The 7,606-nt window shown below is 46.1% G+C and overlaps 2 protein-coding genes across 4 annotated transcripts in view; both read left to right on the top strand.

Moving 5' to 3' along the window:
• Positions 1 to 7,606, top strand: part of LOC124313083 (dipeptidase 1-like) — a 1,013,891-nt gene that overhangs the window by 241,837 nt on the left and 764,448 nt on the right. The gene's annotated exons all lie outside the window — the stretch shown is intronic.
• The window catches only part of LOC124313182, a 57,437-nt gene continuing 55,384 nt past the window's right edge, over positions 5,554 to 7,606 (top strand). The window contains exon 1 of one of the 3 annotated variants that reach the window (XM_046777964.1): positions 5,554 to 5,944. The gene's annotated coding sequence lies outside the window, so the exon portion shown is untranslated. The remainder of the gene's footprint in view (positions 5,945 to 7,606) is intronic. The other 2 variants (XM_046777966.1, XM_046777967.1) reach the window with 2 other exon arrangements.

Here is a 7,606-nt window from a genome sequence, read left to right as displayed (position 1 = left end):
TATATTTTGGAGGAAAGCAGATTGAATAAAACCGCAAAGTATTGAGCGCCGTTTGAAGAGCTGGGGCGTTATTGGAAAGGAAAAAGGTGCGTGTGAACATTTCCCTGCTGGGATGTTGCTGTGCGGCGGCCTCACATGTGTCTGTCTCCATTGTTGTCATGACAACAACCTGAGGAAGAAAACCGCTACAAAAGAGTCGATCGTCTCCTAGAACCCTCACTATAGTGCCCGAAATGTCCACAGAGATAACAAAAGACGCAGCAAGGCCCATCCGCATTAGTGGCTGTAAAACGATGAAGAGTCTCCGAGCTGACGGTTGTTCACAGTGTTCCGGGTAATGTTATAACATTCCAAGGTAGAGAAATTGTCAACAGCCGACGACAACAGGAAAGAGAAGAAAAGAAATAAACGACGAATACAAATCAAAATCAGAAAAGAACCTGTGTTGTTGTTGTTGTAGTTGTAGTGGTTCGAAAGCAACACGGGCCGACAATGGAGTTGGCGGATGAATCTGTTGATGGATCGCACTACAGCCGGATGCATGTCGCATCCATCTGCGGCAGTCCCAGTATTAGTGCAACTGTCACAAGCAATAACGGCAATCCATTCTGTCTCTTCTACTCTCCGACTTTAGCCATCCAGCACAACAACAATGTCATCCAGAGCAGCCGGGCATCAAATTCCTGGATTGCGTCTCTTCGGAGTACCAAGCAGAGCAGCACTCGCTCGCCAATAATGAGGTAATTATTGTCTACTACGTGCACAAATGGAATACATTTCAGTTTCTGTGTACAGCACCACCTGATAACAACACAAGCCAAATTAAGAACAAGAAACTAAACGAAGATTTCTCCAGCTACAAAATTTGTTGTCACAACTTGTTCTTTTTTTTTTACCTACCTACTTATACTCGACAGGTAGAGTAGGTGTAATATGCAAAACTGAGTGCCAGGGCCAGCATATTGTACCTCGAATAATAACAACCCCTATGGATCAGAATTAGTGCCCTATATACGTACAAGAGTAGATGAGAAAGTGCCTGTGATGTGTACCTGGGTATATGCGTGTATAGTGCAGCCCTTCATTACTTTACCTGCTCGTTATAGATCGCTCCCTGCGAGTCTAATCAATGCAAATGGGTTCCATATTGAATAATAGAGAGCAGCCAAACTTTCTGTGCGATACACACTGATGACATTTGGCGACGAATTCAACCGAAAACTTACGCAGGCACATGTGGGGGGGGGGGGGGGGGGGCCAGTGTCTCAGGAAACAAACCTGATTATTTTCCACTCTAAAATCGATTTTCATGCACTTCATTAGAATCGATCAACATTTGTCTTTCATCAGAAAACATCAAAAGTCACGATAGCAAAAAGCGAAAGATTAATTGAATCAACCAAAAGCAGCTGTCTAGTACAAACGTTTTTTCAAAATGATTGTTGAATCTAATTATTGCGTCACAGACCGCCGACATGCAAGGTATACTGGTATAGGCTCGTGTAAACACGCAAAGGATCGGTTCATAAAAATCGGTTCAAAAATAATGGCGGTAGGAAACTAACCGCTTATCGCTTTCTTCTTCATGAAACATGCGCGGAACAACAAAATTTAATTGTTGGAAATATGTACAAATCAAGTGGCCGCCAACACGAACTGTCGGAGAGAGAGAATGGCGGTTGGATCAACATCAGCACCAGTGGCAGAACTGGAGCATTTGATTACGGCAGGTCGCCTTCCATCGACGGCAGCAGCTTTTCTTCATCGCCAGCGCATTCGCTTCTTCTTCCATCGACTTCTTCATTTAGGCAGTGGGGTAGCCTGGAGTCGATCCAGCGGAATCAACGGCTCAGGCAGTTAGCCGCCCAATCCAAAACCAAAGTCAGGTACGGTTCGCCAGCTTGAGAATATCTGTACCTACATTCGATTTTCCCAAGATTTGAATGAAATCAATAGCTCTCAAATGTTCAAAACGGGGTTCTAATGAAAAGAGCCGGGAACCGTTGGCTATAGATTTTCGTTAAGAGCTTTCCTCCGTCTCATTACATGCATACCAGTTAGAGTTTCCATCAGCAAGTAAAGTTGGGAGCATGTTTGAGTCGATTTCAACCTGTGTGCAACAGCCAGCCCTTTTAACGCTCCCCGATCCATACGCTATCAAACGCTTTCCTATCCGCATGTCTATAAGCCGCGAATAGGATCGACCTAGTAGATGCCTCTGGGCTCTCTGTGTGCTTCATTGAAAATTAATCCCCACCCACACTCTAAGCAAGGAAAATATAGGAGTAGCAAATTCGATTTCGCTTGGCCAAGTTTGTGAAACGCTCAGCAGCAACCGCGAGGTTTGATTTGATTACTCCTCACATCACACTCATCTCTGCGAGCATTTCCGGTGAATAACCTCCGGATATGTTGGCGGTTATTAGTAGTAGTAGCTGCAGCACTTGTGCTATTCTATATACCGTCCTCTTAACTCATATCTTTACTTTTTATACTATTTCTGTTGGGCGGGGTGTTTGAATTGCAGATCAATTTCGGCGAGGGAGTCGACGGCGGCGGCCGAACGATGGCGCTACATTCAAACGGTTTTAGAACGCCGTCGAAAGGAAAGTTTGGTTAGCAGGGAGCGGTTCATCCGCCAGCCTCTGGACAACATTCTACGCCAGAAAGCCGGCGCTAAACAAGTCGGTCCGGCTCCGGTGGTCTGGGATTCCTTCGTGGCCGGGCGATCCATCCTGAAACGACGGGCTCTCAACTGGCGGGCCAAAGCCGGGCGTCACGTTCATTTCGACAGCAATCAACAAGCAAACGAAGCCAACGACAAAAGCCAAAATGGAGACAAATTGCCTCAATTGCCCGTCGTTTCAATTCCGGAGGAGACGGAAGCGCCAGGCAGCAATGAGAGTTCCTTCACCAATGAAGAGGATCAGCGACTGCCTCTGCTGCTGATGACTCCATCGCCCAGATTGGAAATCATCACAGATGCACAACAACAACATAATCCCGGTGATGATGATGATGACACGACTCTCCAGCGTGTCTCTCCATCCGGGCCGAGCTGGGTTGAACGTCAAGTGGCAAAAGTGAAACAACGAAAGTTATGGGCCTTCCGCCAGCAGCAACAGCAGCAGCAGCAAAAACTTAATCATCATCCGCCTCGAACAATCCTCAAGCGGAGTGTCTCAATGCTCGTCAATGTGCCGGATGAGCCGGACACGGACAGTTTGAATGAGGAAGAGGAAGAAGAAGAAGAAGAAAGCGATCGATCAGATTCCGGACAGCCCGTCGTCGACGACGGGATTCACAGGAATAGTAACAACCGCCAAAGTCTGGCCTGGGAGGTCTCGCTGGACAAAGATGAATTCGTGGAAATGTCCAGCGATCAAATAAAAGACGCCGAGGCGACAGCAGATGATCCTTACGGCGGATGGCCACACTTTCCCGTCAAACTGGCTATCTGCATCCAGCAGCGACAAAAAAGCTTAAAAGAACGGAGCAAAGCCGGACGGAAGGGGAAAAAAGAGGAGGCGACAACGACGACGACGGGAAGTGAAGGGAAATTCCATCCAAACAACTCGTTTGAGCGCCGAAAGCGATTTGGTAAAAGGCTATCGATCGCCGTTGTCAGACAGCGAAAGAGAAGAATACCCAAGAGGGGGCCACTTTCATCCATCCATCAGCCGCGAGCGAGCTGCCAATCCGGCGAATCTCGACAGCCAACCCCAAATGCGGATGATATTAAGGGCCACGATCCAGCAGCTGTTCCCGCAAATCTGATTGTGGATGACGTAGTAGGACAATGTTTAACTAACGCAATCCCCTTACAGGTGCTCGATGAGGCTGACCTTCGTTCCTCCGTCAGCGCGGATGCCATTCCGGATATTTCTGGTACGCACAAATCTAATGAAATCGACAGTCCGGTCGCTTCCAGTAGTCCGATTTCGGATAAAATAAGCGAAGCAGACGTGATGACGCCGCAGGCGGCGCTGCTGGACGACTCTTCCGTCGGCCCGGAATCGGAGGCCGAAACGATAGCTGCCGATGCTCAGTCTCATTTAGACGAAATGATTCCAGCTGCTGATGATTCGATGGCCGATGAGGATGACGACCACACTGCCGGATCGGCATTTTCTCCTCCGACGACGAGCCGGGCCGGCCAACGGCAGCGAGAAGAGATTACGGATGCGGATGAAACAATATCGAACGTGACCGTGGATGATGGACCGTATCTTATCGATCAGCCAGCAGAGTCGACCAACGTCCTGAAGGCAATTCCGCCACAACAAGATGTCGGAATGGCATCCAGGGCGGATAATATTCCGGCTGCTGCTGGTATTTCGCCCGTCGAGCAAACAGAATTTCGCATAGCGTCGCGGCCACTCGGCAGCAGCAGTATCTCCGCTATTGACAATAAAGACAGTGGCAGTCCGGCTGGCACAAGACTGGCGGCTTATTGTTCCGGCTGGCCGATGGCTATTTCAAATCAAAATGGCGGTGACGCTATTCCTTATTCCCCCATGGCGACTGTTTCAGACTGGAATAACTTTGAAGCTCCTACTTCAGAGGAAACTATGGCCAGCACAATCAACCGCCCAGAGGTCGACGTCTCATCAGACGCCACGGCATTGGCACTCACGATTCCGGCAGCTCAAAAGGATTCAAATCACGCGCCAGTAGTAGCCGACTCCTCGACCGCCGGAATTATTCAAACTTCACTTGACAAAAAGACCAAAGAGGCTCGAAACGCTTCGAGGATATTGTTCCCGCCCGCCGTGACGTCAACACCGACTCAAACGGAACCGCCGCCGCCGCCCGGATCAAAAGAAGATCACGAGGAAAATAAATGCCGGAGCTCGACCGACGTCAAAGAGTCGGATGAGGAAACGGGAACCGAATGCCAATGCCTTCACAGGGCCGTCCTCACCTGCCTGTTGCCCGAAGCGGCCGAAACGCTGGCCAACCTGGAACTCATCCGCCGCCAATTGAAAAAGGCCAGAATCCGGCGCCAGGGAATGAGCGACCAACTAGGCGGCCGGCAGCCGCTCCAAGTCCGTCGCGATATTTTTTCGACTTTCGATCCCGACTCGTCGACAACAAATTAATAAAGAATAAAAATCGAAATGGTTTATAATTTAATTTAATTATTTTTTGGTGTGGGCCGGGTTATTTCGCTCATTTTTTTAAATTATTTTCCGCGCCCCTTGGGCGGAGTGCGCAGACTCGGCACCACGCCTTTTCTTGCCCGTCTCTTTCTCGGTTTTCTCTCTCTCCCGTTTTTGTTTTTTTCGCCCGTGTCCGAGGCATGTTGACATCAGTATTTGACGGTCTGTGCATTCCAGTCGGCGATTTTGGCTTAGTTGGGAGCGCGCACCGGACCATTCCTAAGTCCTGTTATTTGCCGGTTCGTTCCGCGCAGTCTATTTTGGGTTGTTTATTTCGTTTGTTTGTTTTTACGCGCTTCCCCTTTGAAAAATTTGTCCGAATTCTTTAAGTTGTTCATCGATTAAAAGTGTTGAGCAGGTGAATTGATTCGTTGAGTTTGAAATAGAAAAACGAACCATGAACACAATTCTACTACTTCCTGTTTTTGGTTCTTCCTGTCACTCAACAAGCGGCCAAATTATCGCAGATGGACAACACAAATTGGAACGAAAAGAATTAAGTGTCGTTTGAGAAAAAGTTAAATTTAAAATAACTAATCGATTTGTGTCGAGACTCGATCCCACTCGTTTGTGCGTGTGAACAACAACTGCGTCGAATCGAGTAAATATTTTAACTTTGGTTTTTCAATATTTTTAAGAGAAGACATAACAAACTAATCAACAAATGAATACAAGTGATTGTTCACATTGAATTTCGTCGATCCTTTTTCTACCTGAAAACAAAATTTAACCAACTAATAAAAAGAAAAAACCAACGCGGGTGTCGATAGAAGACGAAAAAGGTAAGCCGCGTTGATTTATTAATTCCTGGCCGAGCAGCAACAGCAGCAGGCGTATAACCTTCAAGTTCCGATATGTTGCCCGTGACATTTGGCGATCCTGGGAAATGAATTCCCGGCTGACGTTGGGTCCTGTCCAACTTGGTTCAACTATTGTAACGAGAGATACAAGTTGGCGCCGAGTCGTTATTATTAATAAATGGATATCCATGTATATTGAACAACGTCATGGGAGGGAGGATGGAAAGACATAGTCTATATCATTCTGTTTATATAACTCTGTATACTAGCCGCCTTATATATATAAATATATACATACACACACGCTACTAGCGTGCGCACACACATCCGACAATCAAGAGTCTAGAAAATCAGGATCTGGGCCGAGGGCCCCGCAAAACTTATTTGATTATTGCTTTGATGTAGTTGACTCCCAAACATCGTTGGTGTGTGTACCATATTTCTTCACGTTCATTTTCCAGATGAGTACGCCTCTCTAGTCTTTCCTGATGCGCACAAGGATCATGAATAATCATGTTCGCCTTGGCAATAGTTTTTCGTTTCTCTCTCCTAGCTTTTGTTATTTCAGCCCAACGCAAATGACGAAGAGATAGAAAGATCGCTAACGACTTAGGACTCGGGGTATAAACAGAAAGTTAAGCAGGCAAAAAGGCAAGATTGGAAAATAGCGGAGCTCCTATTCAAGAGCCCCCTTGAATGCATAACATTTACGTCATCAACTTAGGGTTTTTTTTTAACACAAATTGTCGGGACTCCCACTAACTCCACAAGATCTTTTCAACATTTACATTTGCCCGTTCACGTCAGAATATTTTGGGAGAAAGGATATCCCGAGCCTATAAGATGCACACAAAAAAAAACCGATGGCGAATCAAATCAAAAGCGTGATCTGTTTAGCCCTCAAGGAATTACTGAAGCAAAATATTATACTTCAAAAATGGCCGGGGTGAAACGTATACACACACGTACAAGTGTGTGTGCGCAGAGAATCAACGAGTGGAAAGAGAGAGTCGCCGAGCGGAAGAAACTTTTTTTTTTTCCCCACCAGTTTTTCGTGATGAAAATCTCAATAATCGGCTTTCTTGGGCGCTAGCAGATACTTATCTGCGTATATATCTCTCTTCTTTCCTTTTCTACAAAAAATAAATAAAAGATTTTTATATTCTGCGAAAGTGGAAGACATTTTTATTTTTCGCAAATCATTAAAACAAATGGGGAGGATTCCACGTGGATATGCTACGCATTTTTAATGTGGACTATATACATTTAGACGAGGGGGGAAACTATAGTATAACACGCCCGACTGACAGATTATATAATGAGATGAATAAAAGCCATCAGCAGAATTATAAAACCCAAGATTCTTAAACGTCTACATCAAAAATACTTGCCCCTCTTTCCTCATAGACATTTGACATGATCTGCACATGAGCAGAAAATGCAAAACTTGGCAACAATGAAAATGAGTTGTTTCAATGTAATCAACGCGAAACAAAAACATGCAAAACAAGAGAGATGTACGTATAGCAAGGCGCAGACAAACGCTGGGACACACTGGGGATGGCATTTTCATTTCTCAGAAGCTCTCCGCTTGTTGGTTCCTTCGGTTCGTTTAAGCGGAAAGTTGGGTGACGGGATTGCAAA

The sequence above is a fragment of the Daphnia pulicaria genome, chromosome 9 (assembly GCF_021234035.1).
Source record: "Daphnia pulicaria isolate SC F1-1A chromosome 9, SC_F0-13Bv2, whole genome shotgun sequence".
Classification (NCBI taxonomy): Eukaryota; Metazoa; Arthropoda; class Branchiopoda; order Diplostraca; family Daphniidae; genus Daphnia; species Daphnia pulicaria.
The sequence above is the reverse complement of the archived record's forward strand: the minus strand, read 5'-3'. Positions and strand labels throughout refer to the sequence as shown.